The following is a 27786-nucleotide window of genomic DNA, read 5'->3' on the forward strand; positions in this document are numbered from 1 at the left end:
TACTCTTGTTGTGGGCAATTCCTAATTTGACCTTGAATAAACATATTCTTCACTCATCGTAGTTTTGTTACTAAATCAACTTCCTTTAATAGTCAATAGTTTTATGTATTGCTAACCATCATTAACGGTGCCATCTAATGCAAGGAATTCCCACCTACAACAGAAATAAATCACTGCTTTTGTAATCAAACCATCACAAGAACCATTAGATGAGGAATATTGATTTCATGACTCCATCACCATGGCTGCAATCTCTAGAGGGAAAGCATGTTCTGATAACAGGTGGATCAAGTGGGATTGGACTTGCCATTACCAAAGAGGCTCTCTCTCAAGGAGCATTCATCACTCTTTTAGCCAGAAGCTCCACTAAATTGGAGAAAGCAGAGCAAACTCTTGCCAAAGATGGTGTTACCAAACATAAAATATAAACCAAGAATTTTCTTCATTCCTTCATTTTAAGCTTATCTAAAAACCAAGAAATCTTTATGTCTCATCTAATTATTAATTTTTGAATAGGTTGCAGATGTGGGTGTGTATGAAACATTGGCAAAGGCAATAAAAGAGTCATTTGAGTGGAGGTTTGTTGATGTGCTGGTCTGCAATGTAGGTGTGGCAAAAACTGCACTTCTAGGTGAGGGCAGGATTGAAGATATGCATGCCATCATTCAGACTAACTTGATAGGGGTTGTCAATACTTTGCATGTTGGGATCCCATTGATGAAGCAGAGGTTGAATCCCCACACACCCATGTCCATTGTTCTCATGAACTCCCAGTCAAGAATGGTATGGTATTGCTAATACTAACTATTTGCTTTAACATTTTTATAATTCTATGCTTTAGAATAATGATTTTTTGGGTTGTGCTACTCTTTTTACAGTATCCTTTGTATGGTAACTCTGTGTATGGTGCAACCAAATATGGTCTAAGAGGGCTTGGAGAAACTCTCAAGCTTGAATTGATGGCTTATAATATTCGAATAGGCATTGTCTTTGCTGGATATGTGGAAACCCCTGTTGGGATGAAAAATTGCTTGCTTCATTTTTTAGTCCCATTTTAAAATTTTGAGAAATCAAGCCCCATAAATGCTTGTGTACCCGACTATACATGTAAAGCCCCAGAGGTGTTCAATGTTTCTAATACCTTTCATTCAGTCTGTCTAAGTGTTCCATGGAGTTAAACTAACATTCTGAGTTGTTTTGTGAAGTCTCGTTTTGAGAAAATTTTAAATCTACATTTTCACCTAAGTATCAAACAGCGACAGGAGGCTGTGTTTGTGATTGAATATCTCGAACCCAAAAATGTTTTGTGATTCACCACTTTGAGATTGTCTAGTGTCCATACCTAAGAACCTATGTTTCAGATTTTGAGTCGTTTCAAGTCCATTTGACTAGGTTTTGAATCCCTCAAAGTTGGTCAGTTTCTATTTTCATGCTTTTGCACTTTGCACCTAATTTTGGGAAGCCCTATTTGACAAGTTATAACTTTTGACCAGTTGACCAAATTGTTGAAATTATTTTTACATTGCGTTATAGATGTCAGAGACTTGTCATGTTTCAAGTTTCAACTCGTGACGAATCCGTTTGATGAATTTTCAAATGTGATTCCAAATGGAATTTCTAAAGTTTTACTAGTGACAGTATTTGTAGATTGATTGGAACCCCAAGTCCTGACACCATAACTCAAAATCCATGATTGGCTAGATCAAATGAATTGTACCACTATGATTTACTCCAAAAATACTTTAAGTGTGCCAGTTTGAACATCTTGACGAATCCATTTGCACACTTTTCCAGGTCAATTCCATTTGTAAAAAATTACTTTCTGCCATTTGTTTCAATCTGAAAATCCAAGTAGCCCACTTTGATTGATCGCCATTTGTGCCCTGTTATTCGTCATGAGCCTAAATCGTAGATCTATAATGTCCTCATGATAGAGAAACTACACCCCAATTTTTGTCTTCCCAAGTGTCCATTTGCCCAGTTTTCAAAATCAAATCTGAACCCAATTTATTGCTTTCTGACATGTTTACATGCAGGTAATTCTAAGAGGCAATTTTGATGGTTAATATCTTCTGACCTTGAATTCGTTATGAGACAAGATTTGACAAGTTAAGAGTATGCAGAACAGAGAATCAGTAGGCCAAATTCCAAAGCTTGATCAGGTGTTTGGGTTAGTTTTTAAGGCCAGTCAAAGGACCTCCTGAAGCAAAATTGATAGTTTGAAAAAGAGAGTTAAAATGAGTTTTAATGGATGGTTCAGTGATCGAACTCGATTTTAATCAATTTAAGGTGGTTGATGGATCAGTTTTGCAATTCAGTTGCTCAGAAACAAAAAAAATTTTTAACCGGACCCACTTTCGGGTCCGACTTATTTTATCAAATTGACGGAACTCCAGAGAAGTGAAAATGTTTTCAAGAGGGGACTAGTCAGAGAAGTCTTTTGGAAATAATGGCAAAATTTCCATCAACGAAGCCACCTCTTGGTGTTTTCTTTGCAGCAAACACCCCTCTTTTACAACCCTGCTATTGTTCTATTTCTTCCTCTCCAAGGTTTCTACCCTCTAGGATACATGTTACATGTGCTCTGGTTTGTGGACCCACTCCAATTGGTAGAATTCATAAAGGTTTTTATTCTAACTGGATGAAGAATTCAATATGCGCTGAAGAAAATAATGACTGTAGCTGGGCGCCAGTTTTTGTCGTGCAGTCAAATTTCAAATTGCCTGCAGATTCTTCTATTCCTATTGTTATGGTTGTATATGAGCAATGTTAGTATGCTAATAGAAGCCAAATTTAAATAAAGCTTCTAAAAACTAAACAAAATTCATAAACTTCAAGATAGACTAAGATGAACTCTCAATTGAGAATATGAGCCATTAATGGGCTCTCTCAATGAGAAGCTCTCTTGTTGAGTAGCTTTGTCTAAATAGATAGAATGTATGCTCAAGCTTATGCTTCAAAAAGGGCTTCAAATGGAGTTGGAATTTGGGTGTGAGTGTATGGTTTTTATGTAAAATGGCTTCTCAAAATGGCATTATGACTTTACTTCATGGATTGTGTTATTTTGCAAAGAGGAAGGATCCAATTTATAGGCAAGAGGCTTGAGGGATTGAGGGCTAAGATGCAAGGATGGGAAAAAGCTCATGGAGGGCTCAGATTGCATGAGAGGAGAGCACATGGATTGTGCTTCCTTACAGCCAATCAAGGAGTGACATATGTCACATGGTGAGAAGATGGAGGAAAGGGGAAGGATGAGTCAACAAAGGAGGCTCAAGGGATAAAATCTTCATAAAGACCCTCATAATGACTTGTAAGAGCAATAAAAGGGCTTGGAAGAGTCATTTATGGCCTAGTGGGCTTCATAAAGTTTTATGGTTGAGATATTTTGAGGGAGATGAGAGAAATTTCGACTTGGGCTTTATTAGGAGGGTTTTAATCTTGCTTAGGCTTGTGCAAATGATTAGAGGATGGATTAGGATGGTTTAGGATTAGCTTAGGGATAGGCAAGTGGATGGCATTTAATGAGGGTGGGTGAAGGAGGAGATATTTGTTAACTTTGGCTTGGGTTAGTAATTCTTAACCCATGTTTAGGGAATGTGACAAGGTTAGGAGGGGATTAGGATTAGGTTTAAAGACATCTTCTAGAAGAGTCTAAGCTTTGGATGAGGATAAAGACTTTCTAGAATAGTCTAGAATTTCCTAGGATGAGGATGAAGACTTTCTAGAAGAGTCTAGAACTTCTTAGGATGAGGATAAATTAGATTTTTAGGAAATAAATAAAGTTTTATTTATTTCAAGGGTTTGGGTTGAGGAGATATTTATTAAAACTTTTTTAATAAACATGAGGATTAATATTTAATCTTAATTAAATATTTTGAGTTGGGATTAGGGGTAGGAAATGATGGGATTAGCCTTTAATTAAAATTAAAGAAGGATTAGAAGATTTTGGAAGAGGTTAGTGGTCTTAAAGAAATTGGCCAAGTTTTGGGCAAAAAATAAATTTTTTATTTATTTTGGGTTTTTTGGTCAATTTATTAATTAAATAATTAATAAATAAGGAAATAATGTTTAAATAAGATTTAAACATTTTTGGGAGGGATTCCTTAATTAACTATTTTTAATTAAGATAAAGGGATTTAATGGCATAAAAATAAATTAATTAATTAATAAATGATGATGTCATCAGGACTTTTTCAAAAAATAAAAATACTTTATATTCTAAAGGTTTTTAGGTGTCTACATTTTTCCCCTCTTTGATGTGATGCCGCAAGTGGCATGGCATCAAAGATAAGAAAATAAGATGCCCAAGGCTAGAGCAGAAGAGGAGAGAATGGACTATGAGATGCCCCCTCAAGAAGGCAGTGGGGAGAGAAAGCGAGGCTCGATGGCTTCTTGAAAAGTACAAAAATTTTGGATGAGCAAGGAAACTCAGATTGGCAAAGAGAAGGGGCTAAATTAGCTCAAACTCTCACTATGGGAGAATGATAAAGGAGAATCAGATGCACAAGAGGAAGCAAGCTTAAGACTTTAGGGAAGGTGGAGGATGAAGGAGCAGAGCACTATAAAAAGGAATCCAGGATAGGGAGATGGATGAGGGGATTATAAAGCTGATGCAATAGGATTTCAAAGAGTCATATTGGTGGAAGATGGGTTTCGGAGATCCCTAGGACTAGGATTGTGGATCTTGAAAGATGAGGCTTGGTGGATTGATTTGGATTGGTGGATCCCTAAGACTAGGATTGTGGATCCCTAAACCTAAGAGTGATGAGTGATTCAAAGAGATACTGATGCATAAGCTGGGGTAGGAGAGACAGATGCTGGATATGGATGGGGGATAATGGAGATGAAGGAAAACCATTGAAGCTTTTTGAGCGGGGGGATACTTCAAAGAGAAGTATCACCATGTAGCTGAGCACTAGATTTGCTATAGGACTATTGGTTAATTGCCAAGGTTACCAAGAACATCAAGGCCTTTTCACCAACCGTCCAAAGGACTGATGAACTAACTCAAAGCAAACACGCAAGGATTTCCCCAGCATCACACATGAATCCTAGAGGAAGTAGCATCGAAACAGCACTGGAGAACCCATAAGCAGAAAAGAAAAACAAACGAAAGACTTGATCAAGACCTTACACTCTAATTGCCCCATTCGCAGCATACCATGATATGGAAGATCGTGGCAACCTTGAGGAGGGAACAAGGAGATTGCTTGGAAAAGATACTTCAAGACCCAAAAGGGAAGATCCCAAATCAAAAGAAAGTGAAAATCCAAAAGAGAGTCATTCGCCAACGAGATGGGTAGGACAAGGTACTAACGGACCAAGATCAGACATGAGGAAAGCTATATCCTGCAAGGACCTATCGGAGAGCACCGAAGCAAGTGGATTTGGATGAGTGATGCGTCTGGCAAGCTGAACTAAGAAAGATAACACTTTGGTGATAAGAAATCTAGCTAAAGGATGTGTTGGAATAGCTAACCAAGATGTGTGATGGGTGCAAGATGCTGATCAAGGACGAACTAACATGAACGTTGGATAGATACAATGGTACTAAGCTAAAGAGGATGTACAAGCTGATGGACCAAGATATGTTACAAATGTACAAGTTTGTTCATGTTTTGGTTTTTGTGAGATGGAAATGTTTGTGAAGGATGGGATGTCTATAATAGGTGATAGGTGGATAGGTAGATGGTTTGCGAAAAGCTTAAGTGAAAATGGGGTTTTGTGTGTGCACATGATAGTATACAAGCTAGGATACAAGATTATTTATAGGCTGGAATATGGTACAAACTTTGGACAAGATTCAGATAGACAAGGTATGGTACAAGATTTACAAGGTATAATACAAGCTTTGGTACAAGATTTACAAGCTGTACAGGAGGTATTTACAAGCTTCATCAGATTTTGGATATTTGGTTGGAACACCAAGGGAACAAGAAAGTGTGTCTTATGGGATGGTGGGTGAATGGATGAGGGATAGGATAGTGATAGATAATGGATTAGTCTTTAGTACACAAGGTGCCTGAATTACCAAGTTTTCACCAAGGTACCTATCCAAGGCGCTTGAATTGCCAAGTTTTCACCATTGGACACTTATTTCTCTTTACTATTTTTTTTTGTATTTTTCAAAAGCTAGTTATACCAAGGATCTTCAAGCATAGAACTTCTTGAGATGAATGATGTTAGTAGGATCATTGAAGAGTTATCCTTCCAGTGTAGATAGCTGATAGGCTCCGGAGCCAAAGGAAGCAGTGACAACATAAGGACTAAGCCATGTAGGTTCAAACTTGCCTTTCTTTTCTCGATCTGCTTGGACTTTCATGTTTTCTTTAAGGACCATGTCACCTGGCTGAAAGTGTCATGGAAGCACCTTCTTGTTGAAATTCCTTTTGAGACAAGTTTGATAGACTGTGAGATGATCATAGGCTTGTTGTCGCTTCTTGTCTAAGAAATCTAGCTGGGTGAGCCGAGCTACTCTATATTCTTCATCTGATATTTTCCCTTGCAAAGATATGCACAAGGAGGGAAGTTCAACCTCTATAGGTAGTATCGCCTTGACACCATAGACTAGGGAGTATGGAGTTGTGCTTGTGGATGTACAGAAGGAAGTTCGATAGGCCCATAGGGCTCGATTTATTTGTAGGTGCCAATCACGGCTGAAATCATTAAAAACTTTCTTTAGGATTTTGAGGAGGGTTTTGTTAGTTGCCTCTGCCTGGCCGTTACCTTGTGGGAAATATGGGCTAGAAAAGTGATGATGGATGCAGAGGGAAGTGCATAATTCTTCCATGTTGAGATTTTCAAAGTTACCTCTGTGGTCGGTGAAGATGGTGGATGGGATGCGAAAGTGGCAAACAATGTGGTACAAGATGAACTTAGAGACCTGAACTCCTGTAGCTGAGACTAGGGGGACTACTTCCACCCATTTAGTGAAATAGTCTATAGCTGTTATTATCCATTTATGTCCATCAGATGAGAGGGGTGTGATAGTTCCAACTAGATCAAGGCCCCAACAAGCGAAAGGCCAAGGTGGTGCAATAGGCTGTAGATCTTGTGCTGGAGCGTGCACAAGATTTGCATGTTGCTGACATGGGAGACACTTTCTGACAAAGTCACAGGAATCTTCTTCAATGGTAGGCCAATAGTAGCCTTCTCTAAGGATTTTTTGCGCTAGGAAAATACCACTTGTGTGGGCACCGCAAAGTCCAGAGTGTACTTCCTTTAACACCATCACGGCCTCATTTTGGTCTAAACATCAAGAGAGAGTATCATGATAACCCTGACGATATAGGGTATTGGCTATGATAACATAGCGGGATGATTTTCAGATGAGGTTCTAGCGTTGGGTACGTCTGAGGTGAGGGGATATGATACCATCATTAAGGTAAGCATGAATCTCATGGTACTAAGGGGATCGGGGACTAACCAAGATACAAACACGGTTTGAATCCTCATTCACATAGGCGGGTGTGAGGAGCTGCACCACTAAAAACTCATACTGTGTAGCTACTTGGGGAATTTCCAAGAGCGAGCTTATAGTAGCCATAGCATCTGCTGCTTTGTTCTTTATTCGAGGCACTTGTGTAAACTAAAGATTTGTAAAATGTTGGGTTAGTTGATCAACTAGCTCTTTGTAGGGTAATAGCTTTTCATCTTTGGTTTGATATTCATTTAGGGCTTGCTTGATGATGAGCTAAGAATCGCCAAAGATTTGTAGATCAGCAATGTTCCATTCTGCAGCTATCTTTAATCCTGCTATGAGGGCCTCATATTCAGCTATATTGTTGGTGTTAGGGAATTGTAGCTTGAAGGCTTTTGGAATGTAATATCCTTGAGGTGTGACCAACAATATTCCTGCCCCTGATCCATGAGATGTGTATGAGCCATCAAAACAAAGTTTCCATGGGGGTTGTTCTTCAATTAGACATATATGCTCATCTGGAAATTTTTTGATCAACGGATAAGCATCTATTAGAGGTGCATCAGCTAGGTGATCTACTATAGCTTTCCCTTTGATTGCCTTTCTATCCACATACTGGATGTCAAATTCACTAAGGAGCATAACCCATTTGGCCAAACGGCCTGTAAGTGTTGTTCTAGAGAGCATATACTTGAGAGGGTCAATCTTGGAGACTAGTTGGATGGTATGACTTAGTATGTAATGGCAAAGCTTTTGAGTTGAGAAAACAATTTCCAAACAAGCTTTTTCCATAGGAGTGTAATTGAGTTCATAACCAACTAGGGTTCTACTGATGTAGTAGGTGGCTCTTTCTCTGCTGTAGTCATCAAGCTGTGCTAGAAGTGCCCCTAGAGCAGTAGGTGTTGCTGATATGTACAAAATTAGGGGACGACCAAGAACTGGTGGAACCGAGATAGGGGGATTGATGAGATACTGCTTGAGATGGTCGAAGCTGCGCTAACATAAAGGATCCCACTTGAAGTTCTCATCCTTCTTCAGTAAATGTGAAAATGGTGTACACTTATCTGCAAGCTGGGAGATGAAGCGCCGAATAGATTGGAGCTTTCCTTGAAGAGAGTGAAGCTATCGCAGTGTCTGGGGAGGAGGCATGTCTAAGATAGCCTTGACCTTCTTGGGTTTGATCTCTATACCTCATTTAGAAACTATGAAGCCTAGAAGCTTGCCAGATGTGACCCCAAAGACACATTTCTTGGGATTCAGCATGAGATGATATTTGGCTAACCTATCAAAGACTTTCTCTAGGTCAGCAAGATGATCCATGAAGGTATGAGACTTGACCAAGATATTATCCACATAATCCTCCAAAATGCTATGGATGAGATCATGAAAAATGGTTGTCATAGCTCTTCGATAGGTAGCCCCAGCATTCTTTAGGCAAAAAGGCATCATGTTGTAGCAAAAGGTTCCCCAAGGGGTAGGGAATGATGTCTTATGCTGATCCTCTTCTGCAATCTTGATTTGATTATACCCAGAAAATCCATCCATGAGGGACAAAATTTCATGTCCAGCTGTAAGATCTACAATCATATCTATGTTGGGCAAGGGAAAATCATCTTTTGGACAAGCTTTGTTAAGATCTCTAAAATCAGTGCAGATTCTGATGTCACCAAAAGGCTTAGTGACGGGGACCATGTTGGAGATCCACTCTGAATAGTCGATAGGTCGGATAACCTTAGCAGCTAACATTCTTTCTAATTCAGCTTTGACCAATAATGCCACCTTGGGGTGCATTTTTCTAAGCTTTTGTCTGACGGGCTTGATCTTTGGATCGACTACAAGATTATGAACTACAAGCTTTGGGTCAAGCCCTGGCATCTCCTAATATGACCATGCAAATTGACCAATGTTTTCTCTTAAGACTTCAACGAGGAGATTAGCTTGGTCTTGTGATAGGGATGCAGCAATGTGAACAAGTCTGGGGATCTCTGAAGAACCAATGTTGACTTCTCGAGTATCCTCAATTAGAATAGAAGACACCTCTGGTCGATTATCTTGAGGAGGCAATGCTAAATCCTCATGTTCTTCTTGTGGCTCTAGATTTTCTTGCTGAGGGGTTCCCTTCGCTGCCTTAGCTAGTCTTAGATTCACCTTAGTTCCAATTTTGGGTGTATCGGAACTAGGTTGGGGATTTTCTCCAAAATACCCCTTGGGATCTAGCTTGTAGATATAGGCAAAATCTGGCTTTGTTTTCTTGTGAGGTGTTTTAGCTCCCATGAAATTCAGAAGTGCTTCCTCTGATGTGAACTCATCAATGTGTATGATGCTTGGTTGGTCCCAATCTATGAGTTGTGGATGGGTGATGATATCATCGTAGGCTCTCTTTTCAACTTCCTCAGGAATGTCTTCGATTTCGACAAGGTTGTGGTGAATGTTCAAAAAAGAGTGACCATTTGTATTGGTGCCCTCAGTTGTGGGTATGCCAAAGCCAAGACCTGATTTCGATTCCCACTTGTGTGTGTCGATGGGGCACTGCATGCCTCTTTCTTCTGGTCCTAGACCACCACCTTGATAGTTCCATTTGTCAGTGATGAGCTTATGTTCTTGGGGATACTTTTGGCTGAATTGATCAAGGCGTGCTTGATTTCTTTGAGGTGGATCCTTATGTAACCATTTGTTGATATCTGGAGTGAGCTCCTCATGAAGAGGGATTTTCGAGGATACAAAGGTTGTTGGGCCAAACTGTTTGTATTGAGGAGGTGGAATCTCCTTAGCTTTGTGATATGTCGATCGTCCATGGGCATGTGGATCAAGTGAGAGTGCCCCGGCAACAAATGCATCTGACAGACTATACTCTCCACAACCCTTGTTATTGATCTTCATGGTAGATAGGGTAGAGACGAGGATGGTTTCTGGGTCATTACAAGTGTGGGATGAGCTAGCGATGGATGTGCCGATATCAATTTCAGGGCAATGGTTTGTATATGAAGCTTCAACTGCACCTTGATGCAAAAATTTGATGCACTGATGGTAAGTGGATGGAACGGCTTTCATGACATGAATCCATGGGCGATCGAGGAGGATGTTGAATGGTAGGTTTAGATCAATAACATGGCAAAGTGTTTCTTGGATGACTGGCCCAACCTTGATTGGCAGCAAAATAGTTCCTTCTGTGGTTCTTTCCAAGTTGTCATAAGCTTTGATGGTGATAACATCACTAATGATATCTGCCTCAGTATACCCAACTTTTTTTATGAATTTTAGGGTGCAAATATTCAAGGCTGATCCATTATCTATCATTACTCTTTTCACGGAAAAATTGGATACCATGATGGCTATGCGAAGCAGAAGGGTGTGATCTGGCTCGACCATGAGTATGTTGGTGGGTTTGAAAGATAGGGCACATGAGGAGGATAGGTGTCCAACAAGATTACGAAAATCAGTAGCATTGATATCTGAAGGGACACGGGATTTTATGAGAGCACTGTCGAGGATGTTCTTGTACACAGGACTAGTGCGAAGAAGGTCTAAAATTGAGATTTGGGCTGGCATGTTCCCAAGGTGTTCCAAGATATTGTACTGGCTTTTTGATGGAGCTGATGGTGCTGCTGGAACAGGTGGGCCTGCGATGTTAAATCGCGCTCTTCGAGTGGTGACTACACACTCATTGTTTGGTCCTTGGATATTGATAACATTGACAGAAGGCTCTTTCTCGGATATACAACCTATAAGGCTACCATAGTCTATATAGGATGAAGTGTGGTTATTGTTCTTCCCATGATGTTGGTTTGGCTGACAGTTGTTGGTGTTTTTGTTGTTGGTTTGGATAGGTGCTTTTCTAGGATTTTGGTTGTGGTGTGGAGGAAAAGCATTTTGATAGATCTGTAAGCTTGCATTGGGAGAGGTTTGGGCACCAACAATGATTTCCTTCCGATCAATGAGGTCCTGCACATAGTCTTTCAGTTTCATGCATCTGAGGGTAGTGTGACCTTTTACCCTATGAAATTTGAGGTACTCATTATCTTTGTACCATGCAGCTTTGGATTGGCTTGGGTCAATTTGCTGGGTAGGAGGAAATTTTATGAGGTTTTCCTTGACTAATTTCTCAAAAATGACATCCAATGGCTCACCAAGGGGTGTATAGTTTCTAGGTGTAGGTTGGAATCTGGGCTTTTGTCCTGTAGCTACATTGATGGCATTAGCTTGATTGCTAGACCCTTGAAAGTTGGGTCTTGGATTATGGTTTTGATAGCTTTGGTGATTATGCTGTTGGTAATTGATAGCTTGTTGATTGTTTGGTTGATATGGTGGGTTGGACAGGTTTTGAGAAGGACCAACAATATTCACATGTCTGGTGTCAGTGACGCCATCTGTTGCAATGTACTTTTTTTTTTCCAATACCTAGACTTGTCATTGGAATGTGATTGATTTTGGTTGGCTTCCTTGTAAATCTTGACCACACCATCTTTAATGAGTCCTTGCTCAAGGATCATTCCTTTCTCTTTGATATCTTTGTAGGTCTGCAAACAGTTCATGGTCATGTGGTGAGCCAAGCTAGGATGGGCATTATCAATAAACATTTTCACCACATGGCACTCTGGCAAGGTGCAGGATATGCAGGTGGTAAGGGTTTGCCATCTTTGCAGGTATTCAGCAAGGCTTTCTCCACCTTTTTGCTTAGTGTGGACAAGGTCAACTATTGATAGCTCTGTTTCAACAAGATGGGCATATTGGGCTACGAATGCCTTAGATAATTCCGCAAAGTTTTTAATTGTGCCATAGGGGATTCTATAAAACCATTCAAGAGCTGGTCCAGCCAAGCTTTTGGGAAAAAGGCGCAAGAGGAAGACATCATTGTATGCTATGTCCTGGTAGTGCATGTAAAATTCTTTGATATGTGTGACAGGGTCTCCTTTTCCTCTGAATTTGTCAAATTTGGGTACCTCAAAGTGTTTGGGAAATGGTGTCATGGTAATGGATCTGTCAAATGGGTAAGGACACACATTCTCAAACTTGAATGTCTTCAGATCATTCCCTTCTTGGATGGCTTCCAGAGCTATCTTCATTTGCTCCCATTCTGAATTGATAGGTGATGGTTGGGGTGCCCCCAATGTAGGAGTTCCTTGAGGTAGGTATGCGCTAGATGGGACCACTGAATATGGATCGCTGTGAGGGATTTGTTGATAGGGATTGTACATTTTTTGGGCAGCTGCATGGTGGATGACGGGTTGTTGAGGGGGAGGTGGTGCATATTGTTGCATGTGCTGTGAGGCTTGCTGTTGATATGGGATTTGAGGTTGGGATTGAGGAACATAAGCTGGCTATGGGATAAATGAATGGCTTTGTGGAGGTAAGGTATAAGATGGCTATGAAGCTTGGGGAAAGGATCGGGGGGCTTGTGGGGTTTGACCAAGGTATGTGGGTTGTGCCCCCATTTGGGATGGTACCTGCAAATAATTGGTGGTTGGCTGGATTGGTGGATTACCTCCTAGAAGTGGAATTGAAAAGTAGTTGGTAATAGGAGGTAATGGATTAGTTGGTGGTGGAGGTGGTGGGAATTCAAAGCTTGAGAATGGAACTGATGGGGTTTGATAGCTCGGTGGTTGGATTTGAAAGCTTGGTAGAGTGGTGGCGGGAGCTGGGGTTACTTGGGAGATTGGTAGAAAATCGGTAGTAGCTTGTGGGGTTTGATAGCTATGTGGAGTGAGGGTAGTAGCTTGTGGATTTGTGGCTGATGGCACTGAGCTCCCAAGACCTAATGAAAATGATGGGATTGTGCTTTGGGCTGTAGTGAACAAGCTGGGGGTGATGAAAGGTTGATTACTTGGCCCCATGGGTGGCATCCCTATTGTATATTGTTGAGGTTGGCCAAAGATGCTATCACTGATTTGGGAGATGGGTGGATTTAGAAGGATGAGTTGGGGAGCAGTAGCAGCAATAGTGAAGGGGGTGAACGGTGAGGTGTTTTGGGTAAAGGGGGTTTGGAGTGGAGAGGTATGAACCAAGGATGGAGTGGTGGTGGCTTGGTTGGCTTGCAGCATGGAGATTTCAACTTGGGTGGATGATGGTATGTTTGGGTCTGTTGGATCATATGGATTGGCTAGAGGCTCTTCTTTTGCATATATTGAGGATAATTTGTATCATAAGAGCCTATGGGTGGTGGTAGCTACCCAAACAATGGGTGAGATGGATCTGATAATGGAGGGGGTCTTCCAAAGTCAAAGGTTCCTACATTGTCCCTTTGAAAATTAGCCATGATTGTCTCTTTGTTCTTGTCTATAATGGCATTTACCAATACTGCATTTCCTAGTTGGTTCATGAAAGCTTCAATGTCAGTAGATGATGGCATAGCTTTCTCTGGGTTGAAGGATGGCTGAGTGCTCAAGGGGGCTGAGGTTGTTCGATCCAAATGATAGGGCTCCATTGTTTCTTTCTTCTTGGCTAAGCGAGTGATGGGTGGCATGAAAAATGCTCCTAGGGATAAGATGCAATAATGCTGATGGATGCAAAAGGGGGAAGGCTTCTCTATGCAAATGATTTCCTTGGTTAAGGCAAAGCTATATGAAAAAACCTAAGGAGGATTGGGTTGGAGATTCTAACTTCAAAGATATGTTGCCAAAGCACGAAAGGTCTGCTTTCCTATGTGCAAGCTTGGTGGTGATTGTGTCAACTTAAGGATAGACTGATGATCCTTTAGGAAGAACACGAGATTGACCACTTGTGGATCCCAACCTTTAGCTCAAGGTGATGAGGGATAACAAGTGACAAAGCTGGATTACCCTAGACAAAGCTCTGTCAAAGGGATAACCTTGGTGAGATTGATGGATTTGGAAGATTTTAGGAGTGGCAAAATTTTGGCAAAAGTGACAACAATTTTGAAGGCTTGGATGTGAGGTTTTGATTAGTGGCTAGATGGTTTGGTTCTACATGAGATGAATGGGCTAATAATGATTAAGGGGATAACCTAAAATGGCTGGCTTTTCTACAAAGATGACTCTAAATTGAAGCTTATCCAAGAAGATGTGGAGAAACAAGGGGGTCTAATCATAGAAATCATGTCTAGTTGGTAAGGCATAAGCAGGATTAACTCCTAGATTTTGGCTAAATTTGATGGTGCGCTCTAACCAAGCCTCTTGAAGTGCTTTTTCGGTAGCTTTGTCCTCTACTTTGTGGAGTTTGGCAATTCGAGGACTTGGTGTTAGTTCCCTTCTCTTGGCTGAAAGTTCTTGGTATGCCTGAGATGGTTTGAGTTTAACTTTGTGGAACTTCTGTTTGGGTTTGGGTTGCTCTGACATCAATTCTTGAATCTGCTTGGCTTTGAGAGACCTCAGTTATTTTGCTTCAACTTGTTCAACTTCTGGGATAGGCAGTGACTACACTAAGTGTGCCCTAAGCTAGGATTGACCAAGTTTGGCAAACATGCATTCAATAAGTAAAAGACCAAGGAATAGATAGAAACAACCAGATAGAAGTTTTGATTCCCAGAATGTGATACTGGCGCCAAGGAGTGTGTGTGTTCTACAAATGTTTCAATCATTCACTTCAAACACATTAACATCCTAGATGGTTGTCTACAAGGCTGACAGTTGGTTTAGCTAGGGAGTCCTCGATATACCCAAAGGTACGTGAGGCCCAAATTCGTAGATGAAACCAAAAATATGTCACATAGCTGAGAGGAGCGGTAACCCACTTCTCCTCTTTCACTTCTCAAGGGTATAAAGTTCTTTGAGGCTTAGCTTGAGTGACAAAAATCTTGATTCCAAGAGAGGTGTCTTTGGATTCACCTCCCGATCTTTATACTCCGTCAGAATGCTGGAGTTGAGGTCATCCCAAGGGGTGATGAAATCCCCAAGTAGGTCTCCTAAAAAGAAACTAGGTTTTGGATCCTAATGTTGGAAATATTCAAGATATGATAAGTTACTGAGAGGGGAGGGGTGAATCAATAACTTTTAAAATTTCAAACAATAAAATTGCATACTGATATATTCACCATTCATCCAAGTAACCTACTGTAAGCATGAAACAAAATCATTTGCAACACTTGAACACACAGATTTGGTGACCCAGAAACCTTCCAAATAGAAAGTAAAACTGGGGTGGGGATGAAACCCACAAAGCTTCGTTACTGTAGTATGAAGTTGGTCGGTTAAGGCTTACAATGACCACTTCTGGTGATCTGCCCTGTTAGGAGCACAAAGGATTGCTAGATCCACCTTGTTAGAGAATTTACAAACATACAATAAAGTATGCACTCTGTTAGGAGATTTACAAAGGACTGTTAAGTCTACCTTGTTAAAGGATTTACAAAAACTGATTCACCTGTTAGAATGAAATAGTGGATCTGATTACAACTGATTGCTGATAAGATCCACTATGCTCTGATTCACCTTGATGTGATAGATAAAACTTTTCTGCTCCAAAACTTGACCTTGCTGAATACCTTCACAACTCAGCACACATACTTTCGCACACATGTATTTCTTTCACACTTTCACATTTTCATTCATTACCATTACATTTGAATGATACAATACATTGCATATATATACCATCCAAATAAACAATACATGCAAGGTTGGCCAAAACAACAAGTGCAAATCTCTATACAAAGTCGGCCCAAGGTAAAAACTCGGGTTCACTGAACTGACTCGGTGTCCTTCTGATACTTGGCGTCCACTACGTTACTCGGCATCGTCATGCACTCGGTAGAAGTGAAGGCACGGTCCATACTAAACACTTCGAGTAGTTCTGAACTCGGTAACCACTAGAGACTCGGTAGAAGAGATGTCACTTGGTGAACACTTCTATCTGAACTGTAGTTTGGTGATCAAAGGAAACACTCGATAGAACCTTGTGACTCGGTGATAGTTAGTTTCCTTGATAACCGTCTGAGATCGGTAAAATTAATTTCCTTGATAACCTCAGGAGCTCGGTTATCACAAAGTTCTTAGTCAATACTAAGTACATCTTCACTCGGTCAAAACTAATTCCTTTCTTTACCTCAAACACTCGGTAAACACTGAGAACTAGGTAAAGCTTGGCTTACAAAGGAATGTCCGGTGAGAGCCCGGTAAGCATTCAGAATCCAATAAGTGTTGTAACTAATGAAAAAAATGTATCATAATGCCAACAATCTCCCCCTTTGGCATTAGTGACAAAAACACTTATGAGACAAAATTTATCTGACATGCTGATGACTGATTTTGAATATACATAGCTTCGTTATATACAACTCCCCCATAGAATGTACATACAGTATTTACATGAGCTGTATATCTCTTCCTTTGTACAATTTTTCTGAAAACACTTATTCACCCATAGTATACATATCCAACAATAATCTCCCCCTTTTTGACAATAATGCCAAAGAATAAAAGAATATATATACTTATATAGAAACACCAAAATGAGAGATGAACTCTGAATGTACCTGAAGAATAAGCTGGAGAGTCTTATCCCAATTCTCTTGCAAAATTTTGCAGGTGGAAAGAGCTACTTGAACTTCAGCCGAAAGTTCAATCACATGGTCTGCAATGGAGAAGTTATTATCATGGATTAATGTCTTTGAATGTGCAATGTGCTTCTGCATTGAATCCATGATGGGAAGGATCATGTTTTGGATATCTATCAATGTAGATCGAATCCTTGCCTCTTCTCTCAATAGCTCTACCTGCTTCTCTGACAAAAATTTGATCCTGAGGTGATGAGATGAGCTTGAGCTGGGGTCAAGCTTCAAGTTCTGTGCACTCACCTTCAGATCCTCATCAATTTTATTTAGTTTCTCTCTTATTCCCTTAGTGTACTCGGTAACATCACAAAGCTTAGCAAAAAAAGATGTTACATTATTAAAAGAATTTTCCATATCTGCCAAAACTGAGGTTAATGCAACCTAATTTATTGCAATGTTCTGGGCAATGTGCCCCAACACCTTATTATCAAATTTCTTTTCTACACGCTCAATCAGCTTTTCTTGTCCGGAGGCATCTTCATTGAATTTATTAACTGCCTCTTCCAATTGAATCAAAATGTGTTGAGAAGTATCAACATCAACACCTATAGCCTCAGTAATTATGTTCCGGGCATCCTCAATTATCCTGTATTCCTTATCCCTTTCCGATCTTAACTGCATTTGAGTAGCCTTTTTCTCAATAAGTTGACTAGCATACCTCATTTCTTCAATGGTAGCATTATCAAAGTCAATCTTTGGAATTACTATCTCTGTGTCCAAGTCAATGTCTTCAGGAATTTCCTTTCCAGTGATCATAAGTCTTAATGGTTGCTTTTGTTTGACTTCTGAGATGACTGGTTTGACCTTTGGAATAGACACAACAGTAGAGACAGAAGGACTAGCAGTAAAAACTGGGATGCTTGAGGGTTGAGTTCCAATAGGAGTATGTACAGGGTCAAAAATTTGAGTACTGGCCAAAAATGGTGATACACTCGGTAATATAGTATCTAAGCTCACTGTGCCTGAAGTAGATGGCGACAAAATTGTAGAACAAATTGGAGTAGTCAAAATTGGAGAACTCACAGCAATACCAACTGATGATGATGGAGTCGAGGAGGCCAACTCGATAGATGAAGAGGGGTGCAGCTCGGTAGACGAAGAGGGATGCAGCTCGATAGATGAAGTGGTAGTCACTTCCACTGATGATACCTGGAGCTGAGATATGGCAGGTGTAGATGGTAAATCTGGTGTAGATGAACCTACTGAAGTTGACTCCAACCTTGATGATGTCACAAGTTTAGCTGGGGAGTGAGGAAGGGATGCAATAACTGCTGCTGCAATTTTTACCGGATCATCCTCCTCATCTTCCTATTCAGCTTCTTCCTCTTTGTCTTCTTCCTCTTTCTCTTCCATCATTGCATGCAACTCTCCTGGTGTAACTGTGATGGATGGAGCGCTATCTGATTCATCACTGCTACTTCTACTATCATCATCCTTTATTTCTACTGGGTCTACACTGGGCTTATGTAGATGATAGATGTTTTTTCACATGTTTGTAGCATCATTTACAACATGCTCTATATCTTTGATCAAAATCAAACAAGTGCGGAATCTGATCATCATTTTACCTTCATAGGTTTTCAATTCAGATTTTACCTCTACTCCAGTGAGACTAGGTCGAAGATTCTTCAGGGATTGCTCATATATATCTTTTACCGTCTTGGTGGCTAACTCCCATCTTGACTGTACTCTCTCCAGTAGTTCTTTAGAGATATGAGGAGCAATCTAGTCCAGGGAGTATTTCCATTTTCCCATTTTGTTAAGTACCAGTTCCTCAATCTGCATTTTCTCTGCATCAGTCCTTGTCTCAAATTTCAATACCTTGAAATTTGTGATGCCAGCTCCTTCTTCCAATGATTTGAGCCTTTGCTCGAATGTAGGTGCAGGCTTGACCAATACAGGTTCCTGAATACCTTTTCTTGTCCTCTGAGTAAGTACTGCAGTAGGCTGCTTCTTGGGCTTGGTAATGATTACCTTGCCTTTCTTCTTTGCCGGTTGCTCTTCTTCTGATTCTTCTTCTCCTTCTTCTTCTTCTTCACTTTCTTTATCTTCACCTTTTCCCTCGATGAGCATAAGAGGACCCATTGCAGTTTTCAGTTTGGCCACTTTCCTCTTACCTTTGCTGATGGCCTGTGGAATTTTGATTTCCAGTTCAATTCTGGCCTTTGCTTCATCATAAGTACCAAAAATCCATTGCCTTGGGTCTACTAGCTCATTTACCAGTGCTTCAATGATATCCCTTGTTTCATCAATATTTACCTCATATGGAAGAGGTTTCACCCATGCAACTTGGGGTCTAACTGCCTGTATGTACACCTTGTCACAGTCAACCATAAAACATACGTCATCTTTATATTCTTCAACAAGCCTAGGAGGAATTCTAAATCGGTTATTCATCCTCTCCTTAAAGTTTTCAAAATAGTTATCCATGATACTATCAAAATTTTCTCCCATATCTACTATAAACTCTTTAATCTGATACAAAATTGGGACATCTTTTCTCCATTCTACGGTTCCCTTTGATGGAAAGAATTTTTGTACATAAAATAGTAAACATATTAACAGAGATCCAAATTTACAGGGGTTATTCTTCGATGTCCTTATACTGTCCATGTTCTTGTTTAACTGCTTCAACATTACTTCTGACAGATCAAACTCAAGATTCTTCTTTACAATTTTCAGGGCCAAATCCACAGCTTCACACGGTACACTATTTAACCTGCTGGAACTATATAACTTATATGCAATAATATGTATGCCAAATCTTAGTTCCGGATCTGTTACAGTGTTAACCTTCAAACCTCTACTATCCCACTCAGCTAGGGTTTGCCTCTGTAACTCATCCCATCCTAGGGTTTTGGTGGTTTTGGCTTTGCTGAGCATCGGGAGACCCGTGATTTTGTGAATCATCTTCTTGGTTATCAAAATGGGTTGTTCCAACCACAACTGACCATTATGCACTCGACTCAAGATATACCTAATCCATTTGGTTTGGAAGTTTCTAGGCATATGTGCGATGTGAGTCAAACCTTTAGTTTCCAAATGCTTGTGCTCGATTTTGAGAGAAACATTTACACATAACTCCGCTAGGGCATTATCAATGTCCAATGTCCCTATTTCTTGAATAGCACACTTAAAATGAGTGCGAATGTCGTTCACGAGGAGTACCTTGGGTGGAATCTGTGATTGAGCTCCATTGGGATTGAGCGATTCAGCGATGGCAAGAACGAGCTTGAACGTAGGTGCCTTCCATTCCGTTCCCTTCACAAGCATTTCGGAACCCTTCTTCGCCTTGCTACTGCTAGTGCTTGCGGATGCCATTGCTGCTCGGTGAGTGAAAAGGTTTTGTAAGAATACTTCTCTGAAAAATCTCTTCAAATCGCTTGAACTTGCTTGAAAGCTTTTTTTTTGTGTAAATCTCGAATTCGCGGTGAAAAATGAGGTCAAAATCTGCCCTTTTGATGAAAATTTTGCCATTAATGTTCAGTATGGAGGTAGCTACGATCGACAGACTGTCATCCACTAGCTCGGCTTAAACTTTGCAACTCGGTGACCAAAAGAAAATAGGTTAAACCGACCTTAACTTGGTAAGAGAAGAACCAACCATGCTCGATAAGTGCAACTTGGTGAAAGAAGCCTTATTGCACCTGACTGAGCTCGGTAAGGTCATGTACCGAACATGATCCTGATGTATCTGAAATACTGATTTGATCATATTTTCATTCTAGGACTGCTTAGGATATTGCTTTGTAGATACAGTCCTGGTCTTATCCTGATGAGTCTTAATTGGAAATGGTAGAGTCACTCACTTCTTGAGTGACCATTCCATCACTTGAATTATCTGGCTCGGTAGACTTAGGAATCCATTGCTGCTTCATTTGCTTCCGAATATTGTCTACTTTGATTTTCTTCTCATCCTTGACTTTCTTTATGTTCATGCAGTTTTTAGATATATGACCAAGTTCTGTACATGTATAACATCTTACAGTGGTATCCCTTTTTCTTAGGTGATGCCTTGCACAGTTTATGCCAGTATGACCATATTCTCCACAATAATGACATCTGCACCAAGTGTTGTAGTCCCAACCAAATATTGCTTTGACAAGTTGTTCAGCTGGATTAAATGATTTGGATTTGCATTGTGATGCCTTATGACCTTGCTTTTGGCATTTGTGACATTTACCTTCAAATTTTGGTTTCTCTTTGCATTCATTGGCTTTGTGTCCATGCTGATTGCAATTGTAGCACTTTCCATTAAATTTGCCTTTTCCATTGCTCCAACATCTGTTAGATGTATGACCTAACTTACCACAGTGGCTGCAAGTAGGTCTTTGATTCTTTTGAGTACCCTGTTTGGAGGATTCACCTTCTTCCTTGTATCCAAGGCCTGCTTTACCATTTTGTTTATGAAAGTTTTCTTCATTTTGCAGATTCAATTGATCCATGTCCTTTTGAGATTTTACCATTCTCTCGTTGACTTGTTTTTCAGAGATTAGATCACTTTGTAAGCTTGCATTGATTTGCCTTTCAGTAATTAAGTCATTTCTCAAATTCTCTTTCTCAGATCTTAGATTCATAATTTCTTCATTTGCATTAGATAATTGAGTTACAAAATTTTCAAGCTGAGAGGATTGATTATTCCTTACCTCTAAGTCTTCAGCTGCCTTGTTCCTTTGCTCCAAGATTTCACATAACCTGATGGACTGGATTTCTTGTTCCCTTTTGAGCTTTCTTACTTCTTCCTGCAGAGATCCATTCTTTTCTAAAAGTTCTTTGATTGCTTTGTCAGCTTCATCTGAACTACTTGATGGTGAGATATCTTCAATCTTTTCTTCAACATACTAATGGTCATTCATTTGCCTTGCAAGTTCTTTTCTTCTTTTCAAGGATTGTGAAAGATGCTCTTTTGCTTCATTGAGTTGAGCCATGGCCATTTTCAGATCTAGCTTTTCATTCTCAATAGTTTTGTCAAGTCTGAATATCTCCATTGTCCTTGATCTTTGCTCAAGCTGTAAAACTTTTATCTTGAGAACCTTATTGCTCTAATACCAATTGTTGGAAATATTCAAGATATGACAAGTTACTGAGAGGGGAGGGGTGAATCAGTAACTTTTAAAATTTCAAACAATAAAACTGCATACTGATATATTCACCATTCATCCAAGTAACCTACTGTAAGCATGAAACAAAATCATTTGCAACACTTGAACACACAGATTTGGTGACCCAGAAACCTTCCAAATAGAAAGTAAAACTGGGGTGGGGATGAAACCCACAAAGCTTCGTTACTGCAGTATGAAGTAAGCCGCAATCCACCTTGTTAGAGGATTTACAAACATACAATAAAGTATGCACTCTGTTAGGAGATTTACAAAAGACTGTTAAGTCTACCTTGTTAAAGGATTTACAAAAACTGATTCACCTGTTAGAATGAAATAGTGGATCTGATTACAACTGATTGCTGATAAGATCCGCTATGCTCTGATTCACCTTGATGTGATAGATAAAAATTTTCTGCTCCAAAACTTGACCTTGCTGAATACCTTCACAACTCAGCACACATACTTTCGCACACATGTATTTCTTTCACACTTTCACATTTTCATTCATTACCATTACATTTGAATGATACAATACATTGCATATATATACCATCCAAATAAACAATACATGCAAGGTCGGCCAAAACAACAAGTGCAAATCTCTATACAAAGTCGGCCCAAGGTAAAAACTCGGGTTCACTGAACTGACTCGGTGTCCTTCTGATACTTGGCGTCCACTGCATTAGTCGGCATCGTCATGCACTCGGTAGAAGTGAAGGCACGGTCCATACTAAACACTTCGAGTAGTTCTAAACTCGGTAACCACTGGAGACTCGGTAGAAGAGATGTCACTCGGTGAACACTTCTATCTGAACTATAGCTCGGTGATCAAAAGAAACACTCGATAGAACCTTGTGACTCGGTGATAGTTAGTTTCCTTGATAACCGTCTGAGCTCGGTAAAATTAATTTCCTTGATAACCTCAGGAGCTCGATTATCACAAAGTTCTCGGTCAATACTAAGTACATCTTCACTCGGTCAAAACTGATTCCTTTCTTTACCTCGAACACTCGGTAAACACTGAGAACTAGGTAAAGCTTGGCTTACAAAGGAATGTCTGGTGAGAGCTCGGTAAGCATTCAGAATCCAATAAGTGTTGTAACTAATGACAAAAATGTATCATAATGCCAACACCTAATCTTATGCACCCAAGATGGCCTCGAAAGATGATAAGGGGAGAGAAAACTTGGATGACCTTGGGCTAAAAAAAATGCTTGTTCTTTTACCAACTAACTCTTATGTATGTTGATCTAGACTTTGCAAGCACTCATGTTTAAGAGACAATATTCAATTCCAACTTGAAGTGCCAACAAAACAAAATCGAGCAAAGAATGAATACAAGAAGAAGAGTTAGGGTCAACAAAAAAGTAAACCCGCGCGCCCAGAGGCCTTCCACATCAAGTATCGATTAATTTTGTTTTAAAGCATTTAAGAGTTGGTGTGATTTTGTTTTAAAGCCCAAAGCAAAGATGTGTGAGACTCGATTTGTCAATCGCGCGCCCAGAGGCCCTCCACGTCAATAGTTGTTCAATTTTATTGCCCAAACTTGAAGTGTGATCGATTTAATCTAGAGTTTTGATCATTTAAGAATTTTGATAAAGTTAAAGCAAACTTTCAAAGACCAAGTGAGTGAGTTATATTGTGGAACATTTAACACCTTTTTCAAGTAGACCCATCCCCATAAATGGTGCTGAGATTGCAACCAATGGTTGAATTGATGGGTGATTAGAAAAGAGGTGAGTCCAAGGAACTACTCAAGTTGATTTTTGCAAATTTGTATTTAACTTAACAAAGTTTCTTAAATGTCCAAAAATCACACTTTACCTAGATTGCATGTGGAAAAGAGATTTGTTTTGTTCAATTTTAGAAGCTCCAAATGAAGTGTTTGATATTGCAATGGTTAATTGATCATTGGCATTCAAGATTGGATTTGTTGTTTTAATCATGCATTCAAAGAAAATTTGATTTTAATCCATGGCATTCAAGAGTGATTTTAGCAACATGCATTCAAAGACAAGTGGTTAAACATTCAAATTTTTTCCTTTGAGCATTCAAGATTGAGATTTTGTGTGTTGTTTTAAGAACTTTGAAGTGCTTTGTTTTAACCTTAGATCATTCAAGATTTTTTTGGACTCAAAAGTGAAAATGACTCTTTGGACTTTGGTTTTCATTCAAGATTTTGTGTTATAGTTTGCATATTTTAAGCCTAAAAATGATATTCCTAGATTGTTTTGATGCATGAAAAACCTAAGAAACATTCAAGATTTTGCAACAAGACATTTGTTTGGAACAAATAACAAAGCTTTTTAAGACAATTTTGGCAACCATTTAGGACTCTTAGTTTTCATGAGATTTTTAAAAGAACTTTAAAATATTTGCAAATGAGGTTCATTTTATCCTTGATTGATGCTTTGAGTTTGATTTAGATTTTAGTGTGCACTTAGTGTTGATTTTGAACCTTTTGAAATGGAAACTTGAAGTTCTTTTTAAATTTCCAAAAATGAAGTGTTCCTAACTTTGCATGAATGCATCTAAAACCTTGATGTTGCAAGGATGCAAATGATTGGATTGGTATAGTTTCACTTGTTAAAAGATTTTTTTTTTTTGGCAAATTTTTAGTTTTTAATGGATTTAAGTATGATTTGGGGGTTCATTTTAAGCACTAAAAAGAAGTGTGTATGATTTTGCTTCCTTAAAAAAAAATGGCCAAGATCTCCCACAAGAAGAAGAAGAAGAAGTAGATGGAATAAGAAGAATATAGACAAGAAGAGGAAGAAGAATTCCAAGTTCTTTGTCCACCTATAAGCTTGAAAAATCTGCAAACACTATGAGATATACTATGAGTTCCTTTGTCTTCTTCATGCTCATGTGGACCTACAAAACTAATTTATACAATCTTACCAATCACAAAAACAAGCAAAATTAGCCAAAATCAGAAAATGACATACAAAACTTGACTAAAAAAGCTAATGAAGATGACCCATGCGGGGTCCCACCGGGCGTGCCAAAATGTATATGAGCAATGTTAGTATGCTAATTGAAACCAAATTTAAATAAAACTTCTACAAACTAAACAAAATTCATAAACTTCAAGATAGACTAAGATGAACTCTCAATTGAGAATATGAGCCATTAATGGGCTCTCTCAATGAGAAGCTCTCTTGTTGAGTAGCTTTGTCTAAATAGATAGGATGTATGCTCAAGCTTATGCTTCAAAAAGGGCTTCAAATGGATTTGGAATTTGGGTGTGAGTGTATGGTTTTGATATAAAATGGCTTCTCAAAATGGCATTATGACTTTACTTCATGGATTGTGTTATTTTGCAAAGGGGAAGGATCCAATTTATAGGCAAGAGGCTTGAGGGATTGAGGGCTAAGATGCAAGGATGGAAAAAAGCTCATGGAGGGCTCAAATTGCATGAGAGGAGAGCACATGGATTGTGCTTCCTTACAGCCAATCAAGGAGTGACACATCTCACATGGTGAGAGGATGGAGGAAAGGGGAAGGATGAGTCAACAAAGGAGGCTCAAGGGATAAAATCTTCATAAAGACCCTCATAATGACTTGTAAGAGAAATAAAAGGGCTTGGAAGAGTCATTTATGGCCTAGTGGGCTTCATAAAGTTTTATGGTTGAGATATTTTGAGGGAGATGAGAGAAATTTTGACTTGGGCTTGATTAGGAGGGTTTTAAGCTTGCTTAGGCTTGTGCAAATGATTAGAGGATGGATTAGGATGGTTTAGGATTAGCTTAGGGATAGGCAAGTGGATGACATTTAATGAGGGTGGGTGAAGGAGGAGATATTTGTTAACTTTGGCTTGGGTTAGTAATTCTTAACCCATGTTTAGGGAATGTGACAAGGTTAGGAGGGGATTAGGATTAGGTTTAAAGACATCTTCTAGAAGAGTCTAGCCTTTGGATGAGGATAAAGACTTTCTAGAATAGTCTAGAATTTCCTAAGATGAGGATGAAGACTTTCTAGAAGAGTCTAGAACTTCTTAGGATGAGGATAAATTAGATTTTTAGGAAATAAATAAAGTTTTATTTATTTCAAGGGTTTGGGTTGAGGAGATATTTATTAAAACTTTTTTAATAAACATGAGGATTAATATTTAATCTTAATTAAATATTTTGAGTTGGGATTAGGGGTAGGAAATGTTTGGATTAGCCTTTAATTAAAATTAAAGAAGGATTAGAAGATTTTGGAAGAGGTTAGTGGTCTTAAGGAAATTGGCCAAGTTTTGGGGAAAAAATAAATTTTTTATTTATTTTGGATTTTTTGGTCAATATATTAATTAAATAATTAATAAATAAGGAAATAATGTTTAAATAAGATTTAAACATTTTTGGGAGGGATTCCTTAATTAAATATTTTTAATTAAGATAAAGGGATTTAATGGCATAAAAATTAATTAATTAATTAATTAATGATGATGTCATCATAACTTTTTCAAAAAATAAAAATACTTTATTTTCTAAAGGTTTTTAGGTGTCTACAATGGTCAGTCCTGGCTGAAGGAAGGAGGCGGCTAAAAAAATGCAAGAAATCATCAGAAATAACCCGCATGAGCAAGAAGACCACAAAGAAGATCACGCCTTGTTTAAAAGTGACCCACTGCGCATAGAAGATAAAGCCGCTAGTCTGAGAAAATAACTACCCACACTGGAGGTTAAGAGAGGCTCTGCATTTGAGGAGCAGTCAAAGAAGCTTCACGTTTTGAAGAAAAGATACCCACATTTTTTATAACGCATTGGGCAGAACATGCCAAGAGTAGACAGCATATAAGATAAACTTGAAGGAGATGCTGATAACAGAGAAATCAAGCACAAAAAGGATCCCATGCATGAAACTTGAAAGGAAGTTTGTAGACAATCAATGAAGAAGACACACCAGTTAGTGGTAGTTAAACAGAGGAAAAATTAGCCATTTTTTGTTAATGAAATAAGCCGCGATTTTAAGATTAGTCACCACAGCAATAGTAAATAAAAAGCCACATGCAAAGAAGTCAAAGGAGGAAGACGCCATTACAAAGAAGGACCCTGTAGGAGAGCAAGCCTTCATGCTTGCAAAGCAAGGTCACAAACAGCCGCCAATGACAGGGATCCATGTCTCATGCAAAAAGCAATGCAGGAATGTGCAAAGAAAAATTTATGCGCTCCATATCTATGTTTGATGTTAAAACACTCACAATAGTAGAGGTGTCCACATTCGTATGGTATCAAGCCGCAGTAAGAATAGGGGAAGAATGTGAAAAGGCAGTAACATGAGATTCAAAGGGAGCTCGGAGCATGGGAAAGCACAAAATTGAAAAACACGTAGTCAACGCATTTGAAGAGGTTGTCCATGCATGAAAGATGTCGTCCAAGGAAGGTAAGTGCAGCAACAAGAATATCAGGTCGTAGGCAGAGTCAATGTAAAGGAAACATACAAAAATCCATGCAAGAAGAGAAGTATAAAACAAAGAAAAGTCGCAGGACTTTAACTAAGTTTCTACTTCTATTGTCCATGTGGGAGAGTTTTAAAGTATTTAAATACTTCTCCATGCATAGTGTGTTGTGTCTTTGAAGACAACACCCTTTCAAAGGGCAGCACTCATGTGCGTGGGGCTTGTTGTGGCCAGGTGGCAATAACCCACAAATTTTGACTAGATGACATCAGTGGAGGGGGCAAGGCATTAATTTTATGTAAAGATTCCTGTGAGATGATGTGGCACCAAAGAGGGAGAGTAAATAGGATGCCGACATGTGGCTTGATCCAAC

The 27786-nt window shown here is 39.2% G+C and overlaps 1 pseudogene; it reads left to right on the forward strand.

Moving 5' to 3' along the window:
• The first annotated feature begins 227 nt into the window (after positions 1–227).
• LOC149580656 (3-dehydrosphinganine reductase TSC10A-like) lies at positions 228–27200 on the forward strand (annotated as a pseudogene).
• Positions 27201–27786: the final 586 nt, after the last annotated feature.

The sequence above is a fragment of the Cupressus sempervirens genome, chromosome 1 (genome assembly GCF_028749045.1).
Source record: "Cupressus sempervirens isolate cs-2001-9-10 chromosome 1, ASM2874904v1, whole genome shotgun sequence".
Classification (NCBI taxonomy): domain Eukaryota; kingdom Viridiplantae; phylum Streptophyta; class Pinopsida; order Cupressales; family Cupressaceae; genus Cupressus; species Cupressus sempervirens.